Source organism: Stegastes partitus, unplaced genomic scaffold (assembly GCF_000690725.1).
Source record: "Stegastes partitus isolate 25-593 unplaced genomic scaffold, Stegastes_partitus-1.0.2 Scaffold1243, whole genome shotgun sequence".
NCBI classification, from domain to species: Eukaryota; Metazoa; Chordata; class Actinopteri; family Pomacentridae; genus Stegastes; species Stegastes partitus.
Genome location: NW_007578974.1, coordinates 117595 through 143982, shown reverse-complemented (window position 1 = coordinate 143982; position 26388 = coordinate 117595). Strand labels below are relative to the sequence as shown.

The 26388-nt window shown below is 42.5% G+C and overlaps 2 non-coding genes across 2 annotated transcripts; both read right to left on the bottom strand.

Moving 5' to 3' along the window:
- Positions 1–1919: 1919 nt before the first annotated feature.
- Positions 1920–1991, bottom strand: trnam-cau (transfer RNA methionine (anticodon CAU)). The gene has a single exon. It is a non-coding gene; the product is annotated as a tRNA-Met (tRNA).
- A 682-nt stretch (positions 1992–2673) lies between these two features.
- trnam-cau (transfer RNA methionine (anticodon CAU)) lies at positions 2674–2745 on the bottom strand. Its single transcript has one exon. It is a non-coding gene; the product is annotated as a tRNA-Met (tRNA).
- Positions 2746–26388: the final 23643 nt, after the last annotated feature.

The window sequence follows — 26388 nt, the reverse complement described above, 5'->3', positions numbered from 1 at the left end:
GCCAAAGGTTCCGCCCCTCTACATTATTATTTATACAGTACTACTCTTACTAAGTGTGCAAATATTATTACAATAATATAGAGTGATGTTAAACAATTTCTCATAATTACCAAAATAACATCAAATGTGGTCACATATTTTGGATGTGCCACACAATCTGTGCAAAACCAGCAATTTACTTTGAATAGTTTAGTGTTGGACATTGTCTTTGCCTGGGGCAGTAACTTAGAACATGTACATTAGCAAGCTTTAGAGGTTCTACATCAAAAAGTTGATGCTTTTGGAGCAAACCAGTCCAATCTCATTTAAGTGTTATCAAGTAGTGTACTTTAGTCTCTTTTTTTGTTGTTGTTTGTTTTGGTAATTCACAGATGATGTATTACTGACTTAACTGGATGCACAGCAGCACGACCCCATAACCTAACCTGTATTTCTTCTGGTAGTTTGGTAGAGTCAGTACAGAATGGACTGCCTGATGAGACGAGACCTTTGCACCAACTCTCGTATGCAGTTCTACACGCTTAAGTCAGGATTCACCGTCCCAAAAGGTGTCTACGAGACATTTTGCATCCAGCAGATTCTTCACTGGATAGAAAACTTGAAAACTGACCATTCTGGTGGTGCTTAAGAAAAGGTCAGGGGTGATAAATATTCATCCTGTGGACAGCATGGGTACCTGATTTTATGGCAGCCCCTCGGATACTTGCAAACTGCTCAGCTCGTGCTGTTGATGCTGGAGGAAAACTCTCAGCCAAACCCTTTGAGGGGAAATGAATGCCTGTGTTTTTGGAGTTTTGTGAATAAAACCTTGCTGTCTTTAGGGACGTTTAAGGTCGAAGGAGCAGAGCGTCGCAGCGGGAGCGTGCCGGGCCCATAACCCAGAGGTCGATGGATTGAAACCACCCTCTGCTATTTGTAGGCTTCTCAACCTAAACAAAGCTCCGGGCTGTCAGCTTCTTCCCCAATAACCAATTTCAGAAGTGTCTGGATGAGTTATCACAATTTGTCAGCGGTGACCGAAGTAAAAAGCCTTTATACGAGGGTAATGGGAAGTTCTGTTGTTTTAAATATGATGAATTCTAATTACACAGACAGGTGCTGGATGGAGGCCACCATTCGTCTCAGCCGCGTTGTCATTTGTTTACGGCGCTATCAAGGTATCGCAATTAATCAGGCCTTTGTTTCATGTAACTACACCGAACAGTCAAAGCAACACGACAGGCTGCAGCTACAATTACAAGAGAACAATCAGTGTGTGTGAGCGAGAGCAGACAGACAGGGCGTGAAGTACTGCGCGCATATATCAAAGTGTGAATACATTATATCTGTGAGTGAGGAAAGAGAAAAAAGAAATGCAGGAGTTTGGAAAGAGTTGCGGCTATCGACGCCGTTCATTTATGCGTCTCTATGCATGTTCGTGGAGGTGTGCGTTTCCGATTCAACGTTTTTCTGTACCTTTAAGCCGGCGCGTGGGCGTTAAGTGTTGTTTATCTCTGATATAACCTCCTGTCTCTCTCTCGTCTGTTCCAGTTAAAACAGCTGCAGGTAGGATGATGCATTATGCTTCTGCAACCCTTCATTGTTTCCGCTCTCTCGCTTTGTGTTTCACGAAGGTAAATACTGTGCATTTCGTTTGGATTTTAAATTCTGAGGAGGCAGGAGGTTTGTTTTGTTGACTTTTTAATCACACAAAGAGAACTTTTATACACAAACACACATGTGTTCTGGTGCTGTTGTTCGAGGTGCATAATTTCAGGTGGAGGTTGGTTTTGATTGGCCGAATTCCAGAAGTTTTCGGGGCAAAACAAAGAAACAAAAACTCATCTTGATTGGTGCCACGTATGTTATATTCGGTGGCTGTTTGTTTGAAACACTCTCGTGCAGTGACAGAGAGATGCATCAGCAGGAAAAGCTCACATTAGCAGAGGAAGGTTTCGATCCTTCGACCTCTGGATTATGGGCCCAGCACGCTCCCGCTGCGCCACTCTGCTGTTACATGTGTGTTGTAACTAGAACACTATCAGATGAGTGTATGTTATATCTCCACATTTTTTTTTGCAGAAGCTGGCTGCAGATTGGATTGTGTGTGCTGAGAAGAGTGGGCGGACATGACACAGGGCTTCTGGAGAATTTAAAGCTCCCCGCTGTGGTTGATTTGCACGTGCTTTCCATCGATGGTGCTCAAAGTCCAGCAGCAACTACTTCAATTACAACTCTTTTAATGATGAATTATGAAGGCATCAATAACAGAGAGTCCTCGCTTCCTCTCTTCTTCTCATGACAAGCATTTGTCTGAAGCAGCAGTTGTTTTCCTGCTACATGCACAGATGGAGTGCTTTCATTTTGCAGTGTGTTATTATTTAAATACCCTCTAAATTAGCTTTTCTTGAGTATTCTTGTGTGCATATTATCTTAATATTGTTCACCTTACCACCCTACATCACATGTACCATTGCGGACACTGAAAGCATGAATCGGCCTTTAGGCTGCACACCTATTCTAAGGTTTACAGAGACATCAACTGATGGATTGATGCTTCCAAATGACAATGAGCCAAATACAGACACACCTTTCAAGAGGCGATAGGCTTTAATCGAGTGCCTTAGCCCAAGGAACAGCCAACCTGTATTTCCAACACTCCAAACTTCCTTGAACGGCAGAGAAATATCTTCATAGCAGAGGATGGTTTCGATCCATCGACCTCTGGGTTATGGGCCCAGCACGCTTCCGCTGCGCCACTCTGCTTTTCATGACCAGCTACCCCATGCATGGAAGTTTGGACATTTCAGTTGCCCTACTTAGTTACTGCCATGCACCACTGCTACTCTTTGGACTCCTCGGCTACACTACCTGTGTATATACAGCAGAATGAACAACTGGGAAAAAAAACAAAAAACAAAAAAACATGCCAATGTGAGAATGGACGCAAAGGAATAAGACAGAATGGAGTCTGAATATCTGAGAAGCTTTAAACTTAACAGAAGGTGGTTTTGATAAATCAACCTCAGGGCTATGGGTCCAGCATGCTTCTGCTGTGCTGCTCTGCTCCGAGGGCCAGTGGGTTCTGCTGATCCCCCGACTTTTTCTCGAGCACTACCAAGATGGTGTAAGTTTATCCTTTTTAATAATCTTTTTGAGAAAATGCATTCAAATGCTTGTTCTACTGACTCCTTGTTTCGTTATTAGTCTTCTGGTAACCAAAATTGTGAGGGTCCAGTTGACGTGTCAGTGGGTCTTCTAAGGCCAGCGTTACACTTCAAGCATCCACAAGTACATGAGTGTGTGTATGACATATATTTCGTTCATGCCAATGGTGTGCATGGCAGCTACTCTACAACGGCAATCGTGTGCATGCTTACTAGTAATGGTAATGTGCAGAAAACACAGACACTGGTAAAGGCAGATGGCCACCCCTCCTGAATCATGGTTCCACTGCTGCCTGCTCACAGATGCTCCACTGGAAGCTCTGGTTTTGTTGTTTTTCTCTGTACAAACTCTACAGTGTCTTCACCTTACTACGTGCACTGCCTTGAGATAGCATATGTTGTGAATTGGCACTGGATAAATAAAATTGTAAAACTGAATCAACTTAAAAAGAGTCCTCCAAGTGGACTCCTGTGGACTGTAAAAGTGTAAATGTGGTGTCCACAAATGTCTGTGTGCGTGGCGTATAATTAAGGATTGAGCATAATCCCTTTTATTTACTCTTTCATCCACCAACAAAGCCTGCTTGTTGAGTCATTTTTATCCCTTTACCAAAACCTGTGCACCTTCAAGGATTTGCAAACACATGCACAGACATGTAACTGGAAACTATATCTTCTACTGACTATTTTAGTAGGACTAATAGACACAAGGAGGTAGTTTAAAAGTTGTGACTGTCGGCATCATTTAAAAACCTCAATAAACTCCAGTAAGTTGCTGCTAATGTACCTCTGACAACAGCAGAAGGAAGTGGCCGGCCACGTTGTAATGTACTCCTTTTATCTGCCTTTCTCTCTAATAAAGCCTCAGTGTAATTTTCCTCCTCAACCCTCGGTTTTTTGGCCATTATGCTCAGCATTTAAATCACCAGCATAAAGCTGATAGGGCCTGATGTTGAATGAACAGCTTCATTAGAGCCAATGATGAAGACTTAAGCTGCGGTGTCACAAGTCATCAGCTTCACGTTGCTGCAGATAAACACTGAAAGGGTACATCTCTATGCAATTTTCATCTATTCACTAAATAATTAGCACCATGCTGCCGTTACGGAAACCCTGTAACTCCAATCCAACAAAAAAAGAAGCTACAAAACGATCTTGTAATTGGCACATGAGTCACATTCTTTACCATCCAGCGTGACCTTGTTGCCACACAAGGGTTTTTCTATATTCATTGTAAAGATAATTAACACACGTGCCTCGAAGCATTTTAGTGATAATGGATGTGAATCAGAAAACCGTGGTACAATCATCCTAAACATATGGCACCAGAGACCTACATGACTGTCATTTGCTGTGGCAGCATGTGATCCTCTGTAGGGTAAGACCAAAGATTTCCATTTAAACCTTCTTCTCTTAAACCCAAGTATCTGGAACATTTAACCCGTGGAATTACAGTGATTGTCTCTTCAGACCTCACCACTCCCACTTGCCCGCCGGTAGTCACCTCACCTGCCCCTCCTCTCCATTCACTTGAGCTCCACTCCACCCCACTAATCAACCCTTCAGTATTTAGACCCCCGGTCGAGCGCTGCTCATTTGCCAGATTGTCTCGGTGCCACGTGTCTTTTCTTTCCAGCATTTTCCCTTTGCTCCTGATTAGTTCCTTGATTGTTTTTTTGGACCTTGCCAGTATTTAGAATTTAGCCTCTCCCTGGTGTCTCCACGTGTTTGGTTTTACCACCTTAAACCTGCATTTTTTTTTTTTATAGTAATGCTCATTTTGGTTACATGCAACATTTTTTCTTTTGGTTCAGATACTAAATGGCACTTGCAATTATCACTGGATCTTTTTAATAGATTTTCAATTAATATTTAGATCCAGTGTGTTATTTTTAAATTCAGAAATTTACAGTGTGAGCCGGATTTTCTTGGTGATACATAGTTAAAAAATGATTAAATGCTTTCCCTGTATTCCGTCTCCTTTTAAGTTCTAATCTTGGGTTTTCATATCAGCCATAAATCTCTGTAACTGTACATAAACATGAGGCAGCTTGACATTCATTTTCATTTTCAGTTGATGGTATGAAATCACAATTTGCCTCCTTTAAGCTCTGTTCTGATTCCCACCAACTCCCGAGAGGAAACATTTGGATCTTTTGCTAATAAACACTCCTTCAGTGCGACCTCATTTGTCTTTCTGTTTGTTGGTGCTGAGCATGTAAATCCATAGGGTTGTAAACCTAAAACAAAAACAAAGAGCTGTAAACGCCATAGCGTCCAACAGAGCTGCAGCCTGGTAAAAACAACGTGCACCATTTTCTCCAGTTTCTGGGTTGAAGTACATTTTCTCTCATTTGCCGGGTGGGTCAGAGGTGTTAACTAATCAGAAGCGATGTGTACTCTGGCATCATGTTGGGTGTTTTGTTTCATTTTGTCACAGTGTGTCCTTAAATGTACCAGCAGTCATGTGATAATTAGCAGGGTCATGACTTAAAGCTCTGGCTTGCAAGACCTTCACATAACTCTTGTTATGACGGACATATTCAGTTAGAACAGTGTCAAGAAAATATATACGAACAACAGTCAGAACAGTAAAGTAAGGCATTTCTCATATGTGTTTGTAGGTTAATTAATATTTGGCTTTGAATATAAATACAGCGAGAAATCCTTCAATATATACTATAGGAACTTTAAATATAACACAGATATGTTTTGCATTAAGTTTATTTGGGTTCAGGAACATAAAGAATTTGATGAGTTTTAGAAAAAGAAAAAAAAAAAAGGGTTTGGGTTGAAACAGAGAAATCTGGTTGCACACTAGTTAAAAGTAGCATTCGTCTAAAACTGGAAACCAACAGCAAGTCCAGGGTTTTGTCAACCCGTCCATCTACCCTGACTTCCATGCAAACTCTTACAGTGTGTGTGGGGGTTCCATGAGGGTTGCATGATTTAAATCTCCCCAAATCTACAAGAGACCCTTCCACATGGCACCCAAAGTTTGACTATTGCATGAGCTGCAAGGTGGTGCAGTGGTTAGCATCGTTGCCTCGCAGCTAGAAGGTCCCGGTGAGGACACCTGTGATGGTTCTGCATGGAGTTTTTGTGTTCTCCCCCTGCAGCAAGGGTTCTCTCCAGGTTCTCCTCCCACAAGGTCCAGAAACATGTTGAGGTTAATTGGTGATTGTAAATTGTCCGTAGGTGTGAATGTGAGTGTGCTTGGTTGTCTGTCTCTAAGTGTAGCCCTGTGATAGACTGGTTACCTGTCCAGGTGAACCTGCCTTCTCCCTGAGTCAGCTGGGATAGACTCCAGCCCCCCATGACCCTGGTGAGGATTAAGTGGTGTATAGATGATGGATGGATGGATGTCCTTGGACTCGAAATGGTATGGAAACTAGTATAATCGCAACAACTATGCCCCCATGGGGTCCATCCAGCTATGCGTGTGCTATGATCACGACTTAACTTCAGTTTATCCATTATTTCAATGGTCATGAATGGGCATTATATGAGTTGGTGTCGTAGTTGAATACAAACGAGGATCATTTGTCACCAAAATGTTTAATCAACCACAGGAAGCGGTAGGAAATGGTAGACAGCTGTCAAAACTAACTGATTTTCAAAAGACCATCCTAAATTCTCCTTACAAACAGAAGCCTAAACTCAAAACTGTTCTATGTGTGTATCTCCAACCTTGGAGGGTGGGTTGGTAAATCAGTGTAGGAGCTGTAAATCCATCATGCATGTGGATGAATGAGGATCATGACTGTTTTAGTGGACTAATTACTTTCCTCTGCCCCCCTGCAACCTACCGTCATATATACTCAGCCTGCTGCTCCGTCACATCCATGATTCATTCAAGGCCATCGGTCTCGGTTACTGGTCACACTGTGGTGCCAGATTGTCTTCTGGTGTCGTCTTAAACGAGAACAAGAACAGGAATGCACATTAAAAGAAATAATTTGTCCTGACATATCATATAGCGTTAGCGGCCTGATGGATTCTGAAGCCGCAGCGTGTTGCCCTCCGTCGCCGGGAACAGATTGCGTCGTGGAGCCGGGGAGCGCCGGAGCAGCTAACTGTGTCTCTAAAAGCTTTCTAGCATCTCTGTCAGAGCCACTAATTAACAAAGCAACAAAGAGTCTGCAGCGAAGAGGAGGAGAGGAGATGTTAAACAGACGGAGACCCAGCTGATGTTAATGTATGGATTGGAAGCATTGACTCGACTGCGGTATTCATTAATTACAGATGTCACTGAGGGTCACGGGTGTTGACATAAATGTAGGTTGTATGTGGAGCACACCACTACATATGCACATCAGCAACATGTATGTTTTGTGCTGTATTTACATATTTAAAGCAGTTGACTGTTTCTTAATGGGTTAGTGTTATTGATATCTGTCTAGTGGTACAGTCGGGACTCGATAATCCGACACTAAATGTGAAACCTTCTTTCATGTCGGATAGCAAGACTGTTGGATTGTCAAGACGGAGGTCGAGATACAAGGAGGGCTTGATGCTGGAAGGCTCATTAGTTGTTGATATTCATTGTTTGTAGTTGTTACAATAAACTGATACTGATTGTCACAGAATAGTTGTCTTTTATGAACTCTATCAATCTGTCCTGGGAACATTTCGGATGTTGTAGCTTGTACTGACGCAGACATGTTTTTTTTTACCACTACTGCTCCATGGCGGTGCAATACTGTGACTTCTTGAACGCTGGTGAAAACTTGGTAGATGAAATTTTAGGTATGATGTCTGGTGTGCAACAGTATCGCAGCAATTTGTTTCTATGATTGAAAAGCCTGATACACCTGCAGTATACATAGGTTCATAGAATTGTTCAGGTGTCAAAACATGTCACGTTGTTTATTCTGGTAGATTAATTGTAGCAACTGGACTTGCTCGGACTGAATTCAGTCCTACGATCTCTCCTCAGGAAGATGAAACTACATTCACACCTAGCCACAAAAGACCCTAACGAACCCCATTGTGGCAGGGGGAGTACTAATGACCCACATAACGAGGGGGAGGAGCAACAAACCCCCAATTGAAACTCAGGTGTTAATGTCTCCTTCAGGATATCAGGATGTGGAACTCCCAACTAGTCAGTCAGGACTGATGAAGCCTCTTGGATGAGAGGTGGAACGTCTTCAAGGAACTCAAGCAGTTGCTACGATTAATCTACGAGAATAACCATGACCTGGAGGACTGAGAATCTTCACAGACACGTCACATTGTTTAATACTTCAAAGAACTTCAAAGCACCAAACCTGTCCTTCCTGCGTTCCACACATGTAGAGCTGTTCACTAACAAACTGATGCAAACCGACCTCATTAGTTGGACAAACTCACTCAATGAGTGGGACTAGTCTATTGTTAGAACACTACGCATCGCTGGACTTCACGTCTAATTGACCGGTGAGCTTGTTCGCAGGCCGTCGGTTCACATCAAAGGTGAGTAAATCTGTGGGATTGTTCAGTCAGATAATACACCATTATCCTTATATGTGACATAAACTGTCATGTCGGAGTCAGAATCCAAGGCTGTCGATATGTTAAGGCTGGATTTTCCTATAAACCTGTCGGATAGGAAGGTTTTTGGATTGTTAAGGGTCAGAATGTCAAGTCACGACTGTATGTTGTATTTGGCAGATGGTTATTATAAACAGGTAGCACATTATCAGACAGAATACATACATGATAGATGTGTGAGGAGATGGAGGCTCATGCACGTGACAAGCAGTTTACATTCAGCTTTAAATCTACCATCCAGTCTTTGCTACACAACACTAACATGATTGTTTTCGGTCCTGGAACTGGTTGTAGTTGCACCTCAAACGCAATCAAATCATTTCAACCTGACAACAGTCATAATTACATGAGTTTTCTTTGGACTTTTCACGTTTGCTTTCGATTACCTTTTCTAGGAATTCACACAGACAAAGCCGCCCTCTAATTAGTGATTATGACTCATTTGCAGCCACGCTAACTAAAGTAAAAATATTTTAATAAACTGTCATATTTTTCATTAATATTTTCATCTGGTCTGGACAAATTACCTCTGTGATGACAATAATTAAGTAATTTAGGTGGAGAAACAAACACGGGGCCGTCAACACTTGACTAGTTTAGCTTAATTCATCGTATGCTGTCCTTCACTTTCCCCATCACAACTGGGACATGTTTTATTTCCTGTACATTATAAAGAGTCTTGTGGTTCGGTGATGACAGGACAATATCAACCACGCAGCTTCTGAGAGACAAAACTTTATGACGGATGATTTTATTAAACAGAAGCTGCCTGTAGTTTGTCTTGATTGTCCTTTATTTATCTTCAAACTGACTTAACTTTAAATTGGAAAAAAAAAAAAAAAGTAGGCATATCCATCAAATCTAAAGTTTTTTTTTTCTCCCTAATATCTGATAGTTTTGAATAAAAGGACAATATTATATGAGCAAACAGATGAAGTAGTCTAAACCTAACACACAGGAAAATGCAATATGCCACATTATGAAACACCTGTCATCACTCCAGACATGCCTGATGTTGCTTTGGCAAACTTTAGGAAATGATCAGCACCTTATTACTGCTAATCTTCTGGTTGCACAAGACAGATGGAAAACAGGAAATGCATTTTATTGCTGTTATTATTGCATTCACGGAGCAGACCGAGGTTTTTTTTCTTCTCTCTTCCTCAAAGTGACAATTATGGAATCATTAACCGAGAAAAGAAGCCTGTAGCTGTTGTGATAGTCTCCACTGTTGTTTGGATTTCACACAGTGAAGTTCTGATGGCATTTAATTGACTTCTGCAAAAATCAGAGACTATTAAATCGCCCACATGTGTCAAATCACAGCTATTTTTTTTATTTTTTTTGACACCAAACCTTGGCATTCATGTGCTAATGTTTCCAGTCTGAATACTGTGTATTAGATGCTGTTTTCCAGTTTGGATTTTGTTGTATTTTGTTGTTATCACCAATTTTTAGTCTTTCACTCATCATTGTTTGTTGTACTCTCCTGTTGGATGGTCAGATTTGTCCACACGAAGGAAAAAACACTGGCATATTTTAATGTATAAATGTATTTTAAGCCTGCCTCCTCGTTATTTACAGGTTTTTATTTGTACAACAACTCCAAGTGGTTACAGTCTGCGGTCCCCGGATCTGTTGCTACTGTCTGTTCCCAAGGTTGGAACTGAACGGGGAAAGAAAGCTTTTAAATTGGCTGCTCCCTCTACCTGGAACACACTGCACAAAACTTCAAGAGCTGGTTTCTTTGAACACTTTTAAAGTGTTTATAAATGATTTGGAGGCAAAACATCAGTTTGTAGATGTTTTGAAAGATAATTGTTTTTGCTAGTTTCTGATCTCTGCTGATATATTCGTTTCTTATCTTCTAAATGTAATTGAACTATGTACTATGAGTAATGATGTCTGTCTGTTGTGCTGCTTCCTGTCTTGGCCAGGACACTCTTGAAAAAGAGATTGTTAGTCACAAAGAACCATCTCCTGGTTAAATAAAGGTTAAATAAATAAATAAATAAATAAATGAAAGTCAGAAACATATCTGGATACACTCATAAACTATAGTGTTAGTTAAATAATAGAAACATTTTAGCAGGTAACACACATTTTCTCATCTATTTGTCTTTCACTTGCACTCTTTTAGCCTAACTTCATTTACTAGCATCAAAACACATGGATCGTCAGCTCTTTCAGCTAAAGCTAGCTTTTCATTTTGGTGTTGTTTTTGTTTCATTTATTATTCTGATATCTCTTCTCAAAAAAAAGTCCAAGATGCACAAACAAATGTCGCTGTTGGACAAGTCCTGCTTAGAGTTAACACACTGGTCTGAACTTGTGTATAATAACCAGAAAGGATCCCGCGTCTCCTCCAACACTTCACAATCAATAACGCACGGGAAATGTGAGTTTAACGATTTTCATGTTTTAATGATTTCATGACGTAGGGAGCGAGCAATTAGCCACCTCTATCCAATTAGTGATGCGTTATGACATGAACTGATGAAAAATTAATGACTAGATAAATATTACATGTCCTTACATACATCCATTTTCTCACATTTAGTCCATCGCTGCATAAAAAATGGAACACATAGCACATCTGTAGCATAAGCAAGTTTCACAATGCAACACCGCTGCTTGCCAGAAGCTCAAACAACGGCACAATTTCTGTGATTCTTTTTTATTGATTTGCATTTGGAAGCCGTATCCGTCGCTCATTACCTTATTTGTGTGTTACTTACTTGTATTTCAAAGGATAAATTACAAAGCAGTTGAAAGAAGAGTATATGCTAATTAACAGACTCCTCTCTCCAATAACAATGAGACGAAGGACACACGAGTGGTGGTGTAACCATGGAGATACACCGCTCATGTGTACGTACACTCGTGGTGATTGGGTCCATTGTTCCTGTGCATGCACGTCGTGGTTTTAATGCAAACATCTGCACGCTGCTTTGACTTCACTTGATCTCGAGTTGAGCTCAGCAGCATCGCTACGATTTATATGCATCACTTTAATGTCACAATGTTCAATGGTGTATTCATGCTATTTTTATTATTTGTATAAATACATGTGCATATGGGAAAGCTTAGCTAACAATCGTTCCATATGTAAATCATACCAAAGGCTGCATGTTTTATGTGAGACATGTCTAAGACTGTAGCAGTCTAAGGTGTGATTGTCATTTTTGTCCTTGAGATATATTTTGAGTTTACATGGACAGCTTGCTCCAGTGTCGAGAGTACTGTTTAGCTAAATGCTAATCTCATACATGGGGGTTCCTTCAAATAGTTCACCTGGAAAGAAGGGGCGTATGTCAAATTGCTGGGCGTAGTTAGACACCGTAACACCTTATATCAGTGTCCACGAAAACTTAAATGTTTAAAGCAATCAAAGGAAAACTGGTCGCTCCAGGACCTTGAATCTGTCCACAGGTGACAGAAGCAGCCACATGTGGCTTTAAACTGTTGCCTCATGAGATTCACTCACCCGACCTGCACCGTTTGACTTCTACCTGCTTCCCAAACTGAAATCCCACTTTTGTAGTCGCCATTTTCAGAGCAATAATGAAGTCATTGATGCTGTTGAGGAGAATCTGGAAGCTCAAGACGTGGCCTCCTGCCATGAAGGGATAGTGAAGCTTGAAAATCGGTCAACCAAGTGCATTGAAATAAGAGACTTTCGAAAAATAACTCAAGAACAATCCGGTGATGTTTTCTCTTGAGACCTAAAACTTTTGCAGTACCCTTGTATTTTGGCACAAAAGAAAATCTCCTGTATCTGTGAATGTACTGAAACAATGATTCCAATGTGTTTTCTAGATCACTGTGAAGACTCGGCTCCAGAAGCTCCCCTCTTACCTCCTGGACGAGCTTCTTCTCCTTCTTGCCCTTTGTTATCTGTCAGTGGCTTACTGGTGTCTTCGACAGTCCGAGAGTGAATGTAACACACATCGTTGGTTTTAACGTGACTGCCAAACAGTTTCCTCGGTTGTAACTCTTTACAGTTGCTGTTCCTTATATCAGTCACTGAATTATTGATTGGATGGGACCTGAGTCACTCCCAGAACTTTCACTTAACCATTCATACGTTCAGTGACTATAATGACTCTCCCTTTGCATTCAATTGACAATCCAGGTGCTGCTCAAAGGCCGCACAGGGCGTCACAAAGTCACCAAGTATGATGCAGCTGAATGACATGCTGAGTAAAAACAGTGTAAATAAACCTTCTGTTTGCTGCTCCCATAGTCCGGAAGTTACGGTACTGTCTACCCAGCCTTTAAAAGAAAGAATTTGTTTGTTCAGAATTGAACTGAGTCACAAATGCGTCCTCCCAGAGATAATTAATCAGATCACAGATCGGTGTGAATCTCCGTTAGACCTCTTGTGAACGAACTCCAAGAGCAGATATCCAAATAAACGTCCATGTTCCTTCGTGCGTCATCGGCCTCATCGACTGGATGTCAATGCAGAACACAGGCGGCGTTTAGAAATGACACGTCACCACGCCGCCAACACGATGTTCAAATGCTAACTTTACATACTCAACATGCTATTTGCTGGTCAATAACCGGCCCGGTGCATCGTTTGTATGGACTATCAATCGCCGAGTGAGAAAACCAAATAAATCAAGCTCTGCTGCTGGAAGAAAGAAAAAAAAAAAGTATGAATAACATGTGACTATACCTCCGAGGCTTGGCACTCGTCATTTATTGAAACAGTGTCGTCTCAGGGCCCACTCTGGCTGCCACAGCCTCCACATCACAAAGCACAACCGATCACCAGGTTTAACACTGCTTATCGTAAATCTATGCAGCCTGTGTGGGAGAGGAAATGAGCAGAAGACGTTTAATGTTTGGCGTGTGGGAGTGTGCCCATGTTCGGGTGTGTGTCGGTCGGAAGTGAACAGCACGAGATCGCATGATTAAAACGAGAAAAGCCTCTTTTAGGGGGGAAGGAAAGAGCTGAAGGTTCAGTGTGTGTGTTTGATGATTGTCTGTTTCGTTTCAGGGTGCCATTAGAGGTCATCCCTTCAGAGAATGCTCTGTGACACCATTTAGATTGTGCTTTTAACCTTTGTAGATGGTCAAACACACACACACACACACACACTGCACAAGCCGGCGTACTTTCTTTATCCGTTTTCTAATCTTGATCTGGCTTTTATCAACTTTCATTCCTGTCTCTATAAAAGGCATCTAACAGCCAAGGCTATGACACCAGCACCCAGATAGAACTTTAACGGCACATTTGTTCACATGGCTCATGTTTGCTGTAAAACAATGTGCACCACAATAACCCAGTGGAGCACAGTATTGCACAATGTTACGGCCCCACGGTGTTGGTGCCGTTTTGGTTACGTGGACTTGTGACCATTGTGTGTGGAGATGACCTGTGGAGGCCCAGGTGTGTCTGGATGAGAGCTCGATCCAGAACCACACCCGCCAGTCATCTCAGCTAATTAGCCTGGAGCTTGTTCTCCCCGCCTCTGGTCACGTCTGATTGGACCACCACCACTCCTCCTCCACCACACCTGGCTATAAAAGCAACCAGCAACCTTTCAGTCGGTGCTGGCTGGGTTTAGTGTGAACAGTCGGACCTGGTGCCTCTCGGTCTTGTAGCTTCTGTTGGCAGCTGCTAACTCGGTGTGGGAGTCTTAGTGAAGATTATCACGCCCGTTAGCAGCTGTCCAACTTCGTGAAGAAGTTGCTCGTGTCTTGTGCTTTTCCTACTGCGGGTGTTTTGAGGCGCTAGTTTGTTTTAGTTTCTTTTGTTTTGGATGTTGCTATCAGACTTAATCGTGGCGAAGGAGTTTAGGTTTCTGTCAACACTCTGTTAGCCTTCGTTTGGTTCTTTTTGTTTTTCTGACATCCACCAGCTTCCTTTGTATTGTCACAGTTCTGTTGTGATCATTTATGTTACCTGAACCACTTCCATCTGGTTTGTTACATCCAGCTGACCCACTAGAGGCTGGATGGTAACACACAACCTCACATGCCCTGACATTACATGTTGTAGTGTAACATAACAGGGAGTGATGTGTTGTGGTTTAATGTTGTGTAGTTTACGATCATTTATAGTTAAAATAATCTGGCTTAATTTTGCCATAAATGGCACTTCCTCCTTCCTACAGGCTCATCTTCTAGCCCTGATTCCTTGTCTGTCACAATAATGTTTTAATACATTCATATTTTTCTACTCACAATGTTCTTTCTGTATGAAGTTGTATGAGAGCTCAGAAATGCCGGAAAAACCAACGTACATGAAAAAGGGCAACATTTCGACCCACCTCCACGTGCTTTAGGGTCCTGCAACTTGGAAAATATTCATAGTGTGAAACTTTTGCAAGCATCTTGGCTGTTAGCGAAGGTCTCACTGATGCTGCACACATTCTGTTTTTGCAAACTTGCTTGCAGTAAATTGTCCCTTTAGGGATGAATGAAATATTCAAAATTTCATCAATATTTTGTACGACTGTAGTGCCATCCGAACACTTTGTAAAAAATGTTTAAATCAAAATGCAAAACATTGGTGAGCACAAAATGTGTGTAACACACCCAAACTACAGAAGCGGCATTTACAGGTTAGGAGGCTAACAAGCACTGCTTTGACTCTTGTAGGAGAATGCATCTGCCGAGAAGCTCCCACAACGTTTTATTGGTGTTCTTCGGCTGCAGTTCAGCATGTTTGGGAAGTGCCACGGGCAGCACATATGTACGAGGAGCGGCATCAGCATCACAGGAGTGGAGCCGAGTGTGCATGTTAGCAGGGGTTTGTAGCGCTGAATGCTTGCAGCAGCAGGAGCGGTGAGCCCGGAGGGAAAAAAAAAACACACGTATCCGTCAGTCACCACCCACACGGTGCTGAAGAGAGTTTAGGGGTGTTTGGGATGTGCTTTTATTTATTTAAATGCCTTAACAGTTGGTTAATGCACAGCGTAAAAGCCGAGTGGGTGGACGAAGGTGAAAGCTTCTGTCCTCGTCAGACTTTAGAATGTGAACATGTAATTATGTCCCGCTGACGGTAAACACCCGGCCTGACCTGATGTGGATTCTACTTGGAAAAAGCACTAATTATTAACTCGGTGCGTGAAACATCCCCAGAAGTCCCTGAAATGACACCCAGACAGCCGACAGAGCTAATAAAACCTCTTGGATCATGGGACATCTACAGGGCAGATGCACTCAGACGCTACGGATCAGCTGCTTTTGATTTATAACCATCCACTGCAGACATCCAGAGTTTTGCAAGAAAAGGGAGAAACAATTACCCAAGATTTGAAGTAACAGAGAAGGGATGGGTTGCTTTTTTTCTTCTTCTGCCATCTACACATCCCTTGTGACCAATCTATGGACATCGCCAAGGCTGCCAACACTATAATCACCAACGCTTTACATTTACAAGCCCGTTATAAGACGATATGAAACGTTGGCACGGCGCTGTTGACTGGAGCAGTTTGAGGAGGAAACAAAATAATTTCCATTCAGTGTAAAGCGAGTAACATTCATTGGTTTCATTTGCCCAGCTCGCCCATTAAAACCTGATGTTCATTCAGCAAAGAACGTGCAGCCTTTTCTCAGTTTTAAGTGCTGAAATCCACTCAGCAAAACTGAAACGACACATTTTTAGTCCCCCAGACCTTTAAGTCTAGACCGAGGAACAATAGAAGACCTTCAATCACCTTTATTGTACGGCGACAACCAGAAGGGCCTTTAATCATCTTTAATGTTACGAGTGACAGCCTGAAGTATGTTTAATCATCTTTAGTCTGGGATCTAGATTAGGGGACAGTCAGCAAGCGGCTCTTTTATCTCTTTAAGCCTCAAGTCAAGACGGAGGCATTGTCAAGGATCCTCCATCACCGACAAAAAGGTACAAAAGGCTAATTTAGACCCCAATAAATGTGACATTTTACAGTTCAGACGGCGTCTGTTGACGTTACTGCAAATGGCCAGACATGGTTAAGAACGGAAAAGTTTAAAAGAAGCAAGCGAGAGATGATGTGTCACCGTGAAATTGGACAAATGAGGAATCGTTGGCAAATTGTTGAATTGTTGGCAGAAGTCATTAATTTAATTTCATCTATTTGGATTCAAGTGATAAAACCCTCGAGTGCGTACAGAGATTAGGATGGAAGCGAAGGTCGGTGGATGTTATTATGCAAACATAGAGAGTTAGTTTAATGGAGGAGGTTGGGGTGAATGGATGGGTCAACTCATGCACTTGACAGTAATGAAGAATACCCAGTTGCCTCGATAATAATAATACATTTATGTTTTATGTGTTTCATGCATTTCTTGATTTGCATTTTGAAACTACTCCATGACTAGCTCATGAAAGTGTCCACTTTTGCATTTTTCTCTTACAACATAATTACAGGAATTAAGTATGAATCAAGTAAATGACATGTTATTTATGAAAGCACACGGTGGATGGTGTTTTCTCTGCATTGTCCGTGTAATGATGACAGTTTTTAATTAAATATTACTTTATGTTGTTTATAAGGAACTGATGGTTTCTGTAAATAGTCCGTCTAATGTTTGCAGTTTTTAATTCAGTGTTACGTATCAAGACAGTGCATGTCGAATTATGTTCCCAGGTAAAACGTCCGTCTAATATTTGGAGTTTTTAATTGAAAGAGAACATTTTTTTTAAACCTGTTTCTCATTCACTTACACACCAATCATGGCGGTTGTTTCTATTGTTAGAAACCTTTGAATCACATATGAATTTGTCCCTGATGTCGTCTGTATAACATTAAATCAAACTGGTCTGCTCCCAGAACAACCAACCCATACCGTTTGATGGTATACGCTGGTTTTCAAAGAAAATGCATCACCTTGGAATTTTTTTGTTTTCTTTTTTTATTTGACAATAGACAATACACATTACTCAACATTGTACAATGTAAACGTGCCCGAGTTAGCTAAATTAAGCTAGTTTTCATTGGTAGTCCCTTTGGCAGTTGTCACAGCAAGCCTAAAATTTAAAAAAAAAAATTAACATCACATAACAATTGACACATACAATAAAAATACAGGGAAAAAAACAAAACAAAAAAACAAAAAACATACAACCAATATATTTACATTTCCTGTGACAATTAGTGCTCACAGGTCTGTGTCTCTAGCAGCCACCTTTTGGTTTTCCTTTTGAATGAAATCAATGATGGAGACTCTCTTATCACTTCAGGCACTGAATTTCATATGTTGTCATGAGTGGAGGTGATTCAGAGGTTTACCAGTGGTTCAATTTATGGACAATGATGAGATTTCCCTTAAGTGACGACAGCAAAACCACACATTTATTTAGCTTTAAAAATGCAAACCTACATCGAGGCAGAAGATTGCACATTCAGTTTCTGATTTCTGAAATTGTTCATAACATGTGAGGCTTGGAGGCGAGCTTTGGTGAAGCCAGCTGCACTCTGTGTTCCTGGACGAACTTTGTTTCTTGGTTTCTCAGACTGTCCCTGTGGGAACAACACCACCGCGGACAACAGGCGCCGCAGGGAACCAGACAGCCGTGGACGTTTCACCATGTGGAGGGTGCTACTTTGTCCCCTCGCTGCTGCCACGGTGCGAGCTCGTCAGCGGGGCCCTGATGGTGCTGCGTTGTGCGGCCGTCTTTGTTACAACTGATTTCACACGGCCTCTCCGACTGCGTTCTCTTTATTTTTCCCAGTCGCACACACAGGCAGACAGACGCAGGGTTGGTTAAAGTGTGAAGGTGTCAGAATGTGGTGTTACGCCTGGTAGCGATGCAGGCTGACACACACACACATTAATGTACAGACGTGTACATCTGACTTTGATTTAGAAAGACAGTAAGCGAGAGCGAGTGCAAGTAAAAATGAAGATCTGAAAGGTGAAAGCCATTCAGCGCCTCGTCACGGATGCAGAGCAGGTTCTTCCTGTATCACCTCGCCGGATTGCAGGACAGCGATTTCTGATGTCAGCTGAAAACGAGTTATTTCCACCTCTCCACCTGGTCTCCATTCATTTTTTTTTTTTTAAGTCAGCAGATTTGAAAATGTCAGAAGAAAGTACATTTTGACAATAATAAGATGGAAGCGGGTTTTGAAATTTGAACAAAAAAGAACTGATGAACTCAGTGACTCGAATGTAGAATTAGGAAGATGACATCAGATCAGAAATAATGAGTCTAATACGTCTCCTCCAACACCTGCACTCTCTTTCCCATATAATGCATGATCCATACACCTCACTATGTCAGATGAACACCGTCTCTGTAAGACGCTGTATCTGTAGCACGAGTCAAAAGTTGAGACACACCAACTCTACCAAGACATAAAAACTACTAAATCCCACTGTCAAGGCCCGGTCTGTCCTTACATCTTAGGCACCCAGCAGGGGTGAGTAGATGCCTTGATCTATAACATAATGTAAATGTATTTTCTGACTTGATCACAGTTATTGTTTATTGAAATCTAAATGTATGTCAATAATGTTGGGGGCGTGGCTTCTCATGTGAACCTGCATGCGCGGCCTCGCGCTGGGATATGACGTCACACACCGACTTGATGGCTTTTCCAGAGTTGCGTTGCCGTGGAGTTTGGAATTTGCTCGTTTTGAACTTTTGGATTATCTGAAGTTACTGGAACGGGAGGATCAACCGCTTCACGGAGCTGCTGGGGACCAGATCCAACGTTCACGGGAGGGCTGATGGGCGGAGCCGTGAGTCAATCAGCTGCTGATGGCGTCGGCCACCTGCTACGAGTTGCTGTGAGGTGTTTCAGTTGGTTGTGACCCTGCAGAGCCGTGCAGGTGGTGGAATATCTATGAACTGATTGATGAACTGATGAATGAACTTTAAGAACTCTATTGAAAGCCGTGTTGTGTTTTGTGCTGTAAGTCAAAACGGATGCATGTGTTTGTCTGTCATTCACCCCTGCTGAGAATAGATCCACCCGTTACCTTAATACAGTGTGTTGTGACTCTATTGCCTTGGAAATAACAGGTGAATTGTTACACCACATCAGCCTTCTTCAAAAACTGCAATAATCCATATTATGGCAAGAACCAGCCGGGAAACGTTTCATCAAGTTACAAAAACCATCAAACGCTGACAATACTGGCTGTTATAAGGACCGCTGTGGCTACCACAGTACCAGGCGGTGACAGACCGTCCCATCTGGTCTGAGCTTTGTGGGAACAACATTTGTTTTTCAGCAGGACAATGATCCAAATCACACCTCCAGGCTCCGGCAGGGCTGTTTGACCAAGAGTGTCCGCTACAAACACCGACCTAAACTCAGCTGAGATGGTTTGAAATGGTTCATGATGGTGCAAAAGTTGCTTTCGAAGCATAAGATAGCTTCTTTTGAGTCGTCGCCGTTGCTTCTTTTCACGTGCTTAGTCTTTTGAAGTGAGTGTATTTTAACCTGAAGCATTATTTTTTCAAAAATCTAATCAAGTATGGTGCCTAAACTTAACCAAACAGCAACCTCGGACGCAAAATAAAATGAAACTGAAATAACAATGGTCATGGATCTGAAATCTACTGGATGTACTGAAAAAACATGGCAACCTGATCGTTCGTTCTGTAGATATTTTACCGTTTTCCCCACAACTATTAGAGATATTGAAACTCTCAGAACCTCTAAGTTGCACTGATTGATGGGAGTTGAGACCCTGCAGGTATCACTTGTCCTGTAATCTGGTGCCGGCTAAACTGTCATCAGGAAGTTAAATTAGGCAGAAGCACATAAAGCACCCCGTTTTGAATTGAGCTTCAGCCCCATTTTGCATCGTTCTTGTCCAGATCACAAATCTTAACAGTCGCCACCGTGGACTTTCCGGTGGACGTGTAATTAAAGATCGGCCCTGCTCCTGTCTGGAGAGTGATGAAAATACACCTGACAGTTATTTCCCCCAGGAGGGACAATAGCTTAAGTGCTTTAGTGGTTAAGTTACACCAATTAAAATGTAGCTAGATTACTGAATCATTATGAACTCTGAGTGAAAGTTTTCCTGCCTTCACTCAGGCAACTCCTTCACCCAAAACAGATCATTCATTTCGACTGAACAGATCGAGGATCAGACAAATGAGACGACACCTCGGTGTGAGCTCAGGTCTGCGACCAAACGTGTTGCTGCTGGAGCCACTTTTTTTTTTTTCTTGACGCTTTAATGAGACGGGGAGAGGGATGGCTAATTCCAACTTAATTTCAGGGCTATTTCAAGCTGCAGTGATCAGAAGGAAAGACCCTGTTGGTGGCTATTTTCTCACCGCCTTGTTGTTATCTTTTAAATCCTTAATGATTGTTGGAGCAGAGTGGTGGATCCACAGAGAAAACTTAAAGGAAAAAAAAAAACACTTATTAGGCTAATAGATGATGAAAGTGAGCGAAAGTCAAACGGAGCATATACGTGGAGATGCATCTTCCAAACAGAAGACATCTGCCGTCGTAAAATGAACACAGCTATGTGTATGTGAAGATGCAAATTGAATCTCAGCATGGGATATTTGGAGAGACTTTGCCGTCCCTCCCCACTGCTCGGTCTCTGCACAGCGGGGCGCTTACTGACAGTTTCCATACTCGCAAACAAGCATCCATTCACAAAGCCCCGCACTAATGGGTACTGCTGTATGCCGACAGTCAGTCTCATAACAAGTGGATACCCCCAAAAGGAAACTGAAGCTGTGCCTCGCTGCGTGTGCGTGTTGCCAGTCGGCTCTACATAAGCAACAGCCTGACGAGACACAAACACAGATGCTACTCCGGAGTGGCTGGTGTTAGAGAAATCAGAGGGGGGCAAACAAACAGGCTGAAAATGGCCTCAGTAGTGCAGGACCGCAAGATTTACGTCTAGCTGTAAAACTATTTGACGTGTGATATAACCAAGTATCACCAGAAGGTTGTGCTGAAACACCACTGCTTGGCTCAGTTCATCCGTCATCCATCCATCCATCCATCCATCCATCCATCCATCCATCCATTATCTTCCGCTTATCCGGGTCGTCGCAGACCTCCCCCCCCGCGATAGATACTTTCCAGCTCTGCCTGGGGGATCCCGAGGCGTTCCCAGGCCAATCGAGAGATATAATCCCTCCAGCAGGTTCTAGGTCTGCCCCGGGGTCTCCTCCCAGGTGGACGTGTTCGGAAGACCTCCAGAGGAAGCCTCTCCGGAGGGCCCGGATGTCCATACCACCTCAACTGGCTGCTTTCGAGGAGCAGCGGCTCTACTCCGAGCTCCCTCTGGATGTCCAAGCTCCTCACCCTATCTCCAAGGCTGAACCCAGCCACCCTGCGGAGGAATCTCATTTCAACCACTTGTATCCGCGATCTCGTTCTTTTGGTCATGACCCAGAACTCGTGACCATAGGTGAGGGTTGGGGCATAGATGGACTGGAAAATCGAGAGCTTCGCCTTGCGGCTCAGCTCTCTCTTCACCACAACGGTCTGGTACAGTGCCCACATTACTGCTGACGTCGCACTGAGCCACCTGTCCACCTCGCGCTACATTTTCCCATCACTCGTGAACAAGATCCGGAGATACTTCTACTCCCTTGTTTGAGGAAGCAACGCCCCCCCACCCGGCTCAGTTCAGTACTGTTAAAGCAATAAAACTAAAAATTTGGGTTTAATGTGGGATTTTACCAATATTTGTTCACACCAGTCTAGATTCAGTGCTGGTCAACTACAACCTTCAGGGTCATTAAGGGGAGCCGGATACAAGGTGGCACCTCATTCAGTCAGAAAATCAACCCAGAGAAGAATTTCCAAGCCTTCTGTATGAAGTCCAGCGATGTTTCACCTACTTCTGGGCACATACAGCATGTGTATCAGCATCCTCCTTCGTCAAGCACTTCTGCTGACTGGAGTCTTGTGTTTCTTTATTTATTAAATTCTGCATCAGTAAAGTTGCTTTTTCTTATTTTTCAGTGAACAAAGCTGGATGTATCGATCACCTGTGCCCACATTTGGTCCAACTAATCCTGCTTTGTATACAGCTGATCCAGTCTCCACAAAGATCCACGCACCGCCCCCCTCCAATCAATTCATGCAGAAAAAGCCCATCTTTGCTTTGGGTAACGACCTGATTTCTTTCCTTTTCACTTAGTTCTGGTGCCACTATCACTATGTTGAGTAGTGAACAACGTCCTGCTGGAAATTTCGGGCACAAACATGTATGGCCGATGAAAAATGGCTGCAGGTTGATGTAGTTGAACAAGCCACTGCTGAGTCGATCAAATCCATATTTGTGTCGTCTGAATGCTGCTTCAAAGGAAGGATACAACTCACGGAAATCCGACGTCTTGTACAAAGGAGTTAACACAACTAGTCTGCTTCAGTTTGACTGATGAGCTACAAATAGTCAAGGTCAATTTTATTTCTATAGCACATTTAAAAACAACCAGGGTTGACCAAAGTGCTTTACAGACTGATAATCAACACTAAAAAGAACACATATGAACATACAATAAAAACCACATATATGCATCCAGGATGTCAGCGCCTAATTGAGGTGAAAGCCACCGACCCCTAACCCTAACCCTCTGATCAGTCCTAATGTCCAGCGGTAGGCTGGTCCATAGTTTGGGGGCTGCCACTGAAAAAGCTCGGTCACCTTTGGTTCGGAGTCTGGATCTGGGGACCTCCAGGACCATTCGACTGGACGACCTCAGTCCTTTGACAGGTTTCTGGACCTGAATAAACTCTGATAAATAAAGTGGGGCCAACCCAAGCAAAACTGTAAAAACAAGAAGTAAAACCTTAAAAGTGACCCTAAAATGGACAGGAAGCCAGTGGAGAGACGCCAAGACCAGGGTTACATGTTCAAATAGTGCAGAAACTAAAATGTCATTTTAAATATGACTGTTTCTAAATTCTTTCTGATTATGTCCAGAATTACATGAAAATGCGTAGCCTCAGATTTTTGTATAAATGACTTTTTAAAAGCATAAATAATGTGGCATCATATACATGATCAGTAATAATATGCAGTGTGAACACAAAGCTGTCCGTCTGGTGCTGTAGGTGTTCTGGTAGCGGATACGAGCCGCTATGACTCAGCCTGCTCAGAGAAATGTACACTGGACCAAACGTTTCTGAACAGCTCCCGGCCTGCCACGGCGCAATCTCATAAGTAAACGTGTGTGTGTGTTTGCATCTATGAAGGCTTTCATCCTCGCCTGCCGACTTGTTACTTCCACAGCGGAATCTCTGACAGATGTGTAAGTGTTGCCCTTGCTCTCCATCACTGATCCGTGTAATATCTGGGCTGCTGCCCGGGTCGGAGGCCTCTCCGGGTGGATACGATGACAGGAGGGCGGCTCACCAGCGACACCGGGTTGACCATGCATACAGCATGTCAATTAGAGACGCTCTAGTTCTTCCGGGGAGAAGAGGCAAGGAAGTCTTTGAACAGGTGTGAAGGGAGAGTAAACTTTTGCTACAACCCTATGCTGAAAGCCATTAAAACATTTAGCGTGTTTTGTGTAGCGTCTACACACACACACACACACACACACACACACACACACACATAATGACTGTTCTATTATGCAATGCTGCCACCAGCCTTTGAATAATTTCTATAACTACATGTTCCGATAAACAATCGTGCCAATCAAGACCCGGATGTCACTGAACCGTGTTAAAGAGGTAATTCACCCCAAAATCAAAGTTCATTATTGTTCTCTGCAGCCTCATTTAACTTGATACCATTACTGTTTGTTTTTGTTCCCTACATGTACAGTATTTAAATGCATGTAAACGTATTTCTCTCTCAGCCATGCTGCTTGATTCATTGACATCATATTTCCCTCCTTCCCGTCTTAATAGCGTAATCCACACAACATTAAACTGGTGACGGTCATGGGAACAACACTGATCATCTTGTTACGTTGCAATGTTCTGCTGGGAACCTTGGAAGCAGGATGAATGTGGATGTGGATGTGCCACCAACCTAAACATTGCTACAGCCCAGGCACACCCTCCCATTCCAACACCACCCAAGCAACATGCTTAACCCCCACATACTGCTGATATTTTATGCTTTCACAGTAGGGTGTTCACCCAGACTTTTGGACTGTGTAGGAGGAAGCCGGAGAACCTGGAGAGAACCACACCGGCGACCTTCTTGCTGCGAGACAATGGTGCTAACCACCGATCCACCTTGCAGCCCCCTCATAGTGAGTCTCCGTATCAAATTTTAAGCTACAGATCTATTTAGAATGTCTAAATAGCATATGTCAAATTAATAAATGTAAATAAAACATGCAAATAATACATGGCCTGTACAGTTTCACCGTTTCAAGATTCCCTAAAACCACCATGTCCCTTGATTTGACCCACACTGGTCGATCTAATATCCATCTCAATGGATACAGGTCAAATTCGACCCCAAAACAGCCTCAGTGAACAGAAATGTGTAACACCTGTCCAAAAGTATAAAACTTTAAAATATTTCCTTTTTATTTTTGTGTATTTTGGGTCACTATATGAAAAGTAATGAAATTAAAAATACTTTATTTATCCCAGAAGGGAAATTCAATCAAATTTCAGGCTAAACAAATGGTTTAGGGTATGTTTCCTGCTGTCAAATGTCAAAACAGGTCAAATTTGACCTGAAACAGTGTGTAAGGGTTAAGAGCCCAAGGTGCTGATCTGGTCTCCACACTTCCCAGATCCCAATGTGATAATGGGATGCACCATTCTGCAGCAGATCTTCGGGGTCCTGTGGGTTTCAAACATCCAGGTACCTGAAACCACAGGATACCCAAAGAGGACCTGATAGTTGGTTAGCATTGTGACTGATGCTCTACGACAAAAGTATTATATTAGAACTCCTATATTGGTTCTAATCTTCCATTTTCAAGAATGCAGAACAACCAACATGTAAACACAACTCTGACATGCAGTTAAGTTGGCTAATGTCTCAAAAAACAGTCACTAAACACATCTGGAAGTTCCACTGCACGTCATGTTTGGCTTTAAAACAGAGCATTTGGACGTAGTGTGGATATGAGCAGCAACAGAGACGTACTCTCACACTGGATTTTAGAAGAGCAGCACTGAAATTCTTTCATTGTGTTCATGGAGTCGTGGAAATCTCTGTAGAATATGAGGGTCCTGAGTGAATAGAACACAGCCAGTAGTAAGCATTAGAAGTCAGGGCACTCGCACTAGAAATGAGCTCCCAGCGGGCTAATTTATTCATGCAAAGTCAAAGTCGGATACTGTAGACCTTCATCCAGTGTTCTTTCCTCCAAACCTTTGTGTTTACAAAGTTCTGCTCTGTGGTTTTCTCTTGGCCTCTGCAGTAAAACAACAGCACTGCTTTAAAAAAATAATAAAAATTATTAATCACAGTGTTTCCTTCAGTAATGTGAGAGAACAACTGGTGTTTATATCTTTTTCAAACCACTTCAGTCTCTTTTATATGCTCGTAAATGAGTCTGTATTCTTTATCATTACTTGATTTTCATTTGGACTTTTTGTGATAGGCTCTGAACACAAACACCGACGTCATCACACTGACTGACCTCCACATGTTAAAGTGTTGTGGTGGAGCCTGATGTCACCAAACCCCATGGATGCTTTAGTGTGAGCACAATAATGTTGTACTTTGTGCTTCTCATATGTGCAGCAGAATAAAGTTTAACACAAACGAACTGCGATCTTCTGCCGTTGCAACATGTCCACCTGGAGGCTGGACATGTTGGTACTTCTGAGCTGTT